Genomic DNA, 3,347 nt, shown 5'->3' on the forward strand with positions numbered 1-3,347 from the left:
TGGGGGTCATTCCGAGTTGTTCGCTCTGTAAAAATCTTCGCATCGCAGCGATTTTCCGCTTAATGCGCATGCGCAATGTCCGCACTGCGACTGCGCCAAGTAAATTTGCTATGCAGTTAGGATTTTTACTCACGGCTTTTTCATCGTTCTGGCGATCGTAATGTGATTGACAGGAAATGGGTGTTACTGGGCGGAAACAGGCCGTTTTATGGGCGTGTGGGAAAAAACGCTACCGTTTCCGGAAAAAACGCAGGAGTGGCCGGAGAAACGGGGGAGTGTCTGGGCGAACGCTGGGTGTGTTTGTGACGTCAAACCAGGAACGACAAGCACTGAACTGATCGCAGATGCCGAGTAAGTCTGAAGCTACTCAGAAACTGCTACGAGGTGTGTAATCGCAATATTGCGAATACATCGTTCGCAATTTTAAGATGCTAAGATTCACTCCCAGTAGGCGGCGGCTTAGCATGAGCAAATCTGCTAAAATCCGCTTGCGAGCGAACAACTCGGAATGACCCCCTATATTTCCATTCTCATGAAACCTCTCTCTCTCCCTCCCTATCTTTCCCTCCCCCTCTCTCGTCCCCCTCTCGCCCTATCTTTTCCTCCTTCTCCCTCTCTACCTTTCCCTCTCTCTCCCTCCACCCCCCCCCCCTCCCCCTCTATATGTCTCTCTCCTCTCTCTCCCCCTTACTCTCTCTCTATGGGGCCCATTTCTCATGGATTACATATTGAATGTGATCTGGGTGGGATCTTACCACCCAGGATCCTATTGCAATATGCGATGCACTGAGGCATTTCTGGCGGAAGGTTCTCGGGGAACCCAGCCGGATCTACTTTCCCCTGATCTGTAGCCCATAGGATACAATGGGCTATTGCAGTCAAATATTGCAGTAGCTGCGGGGACTGTGGGAGTTATGCTGCAGGTGTGGGATAGAGTTACACTGCGGGTGTGTGACAGTTAGAGCTATGCTGCAGGTGTGGGAGTTATGCCGCGGGTGTGGGACAGAGTTACACTGCGGGTGTGGGACAGTTAGAGTTACACTGCAGGTGTGTGACAGTTAGAGGTACGCTGCGGGTGTGGGACAGTTAGAGTTACGCTGCGGGTGTGGGAGTTACACTGCAGGTGTGGGATAGAGTTACGCTGTGGGTGTGTGACAGAGTTATGCTGTGGGTGTGGGACAGTTAGAGTTATGCTGCGGGTGTTTGGCAGTTAGAGTTACACTGAGGGTGTGAGACAGTTCAAGTTACGCTGTGGGACAGTTAGAGTTACACTGCGGGTGTGGGGCAGTTAGAGTTATGCTGTGGGTGTGGGAGTTTCACTGCAGCTGTGGGACAGAGTTGCACTGCGGGTGTGGGACAGTTAGAGATGCACTGCGGGTGTGGGACAGATAGTGTTACACTGCGGGTGTGGGACAGTTAGAGTTATGCTGCAGGTGTGGGACAGTTAGGATTAGGATGTGGGAGAGGATGGTTAGGTTGCAGGGCGGGGAAGGGGCGGTTAGGGTTAGGCTGCTGGGGGGGGGGGGGTTAGAATGCAGGTGGGGTGGTTAGACTGCAAGATGGTTAGTGGAAGGGAAGGGACAGGTGAGGGACTTTTATGCTGCGGTTCCTCCCTGTCCTCCTGGCAGGTGGGTGAGGCACAGGGCACATTAGCGCCCTGTTATGGGGTTGATAGTACATATGTTAGACATCAAAGTCAGTAATGAAACGTTTCTCTGTAAGTTGCGGACACACTTCTTACAGTCACTGAACTAGGGGCCTTATTCAGCTTCAGTTTTTCTAGAATAGCAATTGCGACCACTCGCCTGCTGGGGCCGCCCATCATAGGGCAAGTCGGCCCAGCATGCTAATGGCGGCCAGTGATCGCAATACAATTTTAATTGCATCGCTGATTTAGGGTAGCCCACTGCCTGCGCAGCTGCCGACATTTTCCGTGTTGCAGCGGCTGCATGTGATGTCACGAGGATGCCCCAAAAACACCCCAGCCCCACACCCATTATGAACCCCACGCCCCCGCAACGCTGCGTCGCCGCCCCATGAACACCTCTGCCTGTCAATCATTGGGGTAAATTTACTAAGATGGGAGTTCTATTTAAGATGGGATGTTGCCCATAGCAACCAATCAAATTCCAGGTATTATCTTCTAGAAGGTGCTAGATAAATGAGAAGTAGAATCTGATTGGTTGCTATGGGCAATATCCCATCTTAAATAGAACTCCCATCTAAGTAAATTTACCTCAATGATGATTAACCACGATGGTGTGAAACTATCTGCAAGGGAACCGTCGATGGTTTCACCCACCGATGGCCGTTCATAATGGGCTCTGGGCCAATCAGAGCACAGGGGCGGGGCTTTGCAGTTGTTTCAGGCAACAGAGCTAGGCTCCTTGTCCCAACACCTCTGAGAAAAAATACAAAATTATGTGCTTCTGTATCATCGATGCTGGGAAACCATCCGTTTCCCCCTACATCAATGGTAAAAGTATTCTACATCGGGCATAGACCATCGATTATTTGAAATCATCGATGGTCGATGGCCATCCCTACTATATGGCTGGGTTCTAAAACCCATCTCATCCATGTCTAGAGCTGACTCAATCTTTATCTTTCTTTGTGTCCAGGCAATCGCTAGAAACATCGGTGGCCTGTAATTAGTTGGGGCATGGCCAAGCATGTAGGCTGTAAATATCGGCCTCCTCTGCATCATCAAACCTCTGAAAAGAGGTGTGGCCACTGCATGATGGGGGCGTGGCTGGGACTCTTTGGCACGCAAGGGCCACCACTTGTGCAAGGCGTTATTCTGAGCTGCCAGAGATTGGGCCTCATCCTATACATCTAATTGCACTGATTAGCAGTCCAGACCTCGGGCCACTGATGACGGGTGGGACTGATAAACACCAGGCAGCAAAGTGAGCTATCTATGGACTATGGTGGCCAATCCCGGGATCGGTGGGATCCTGGCCTAAAATTAGCCGGGATTCAATTCCGGTATTCAAGTTTCCAATCCCAAGGATTTGGGGATTAGCCACCACCTTACTTTTTCTATGCCGGGCAGCATTAAGCGTCCTCAGTTCCCCCTGCCCTCGGCTCTGCGCACTGCGCAGCATGATGTAAAGTCAGAGGTCGCGCTTAACAGTCAGCCGCTCGTCTGAACTCACCGCCTGCACTGCCCCGCATCTCACCTCTGCTCAGTAAGTGACCGCCCGTCTAGATAACAGTCAGTTGTGTGGGTTGGGCAGGATGGGGGGGGCGGGGGGGCACACAAACCGATACCCAGGATTGAAAAATTGGCCTGGGATTGGTCACCCTAATCTGGACCTCAGAATAGGGGATGGTTCTCTGAGTAG

This window comes from Pseudophryne corroboree, chromosome 4 (assembly GCF_028390025.1).
Source record: "Pseudophryne corroboree isolate aPseCor3 chromosome 4, aPseCor3.hap2, whole genome shotgun sequence".
In the NCBI taxonomy this organism is placed as follows: domain Eukaryota; kingdom Metazoa; phylum Chordata; class Amphibia; order Anura; family Myobatrachidae; genus Pseudophryne; species Pseudophryne corroboree.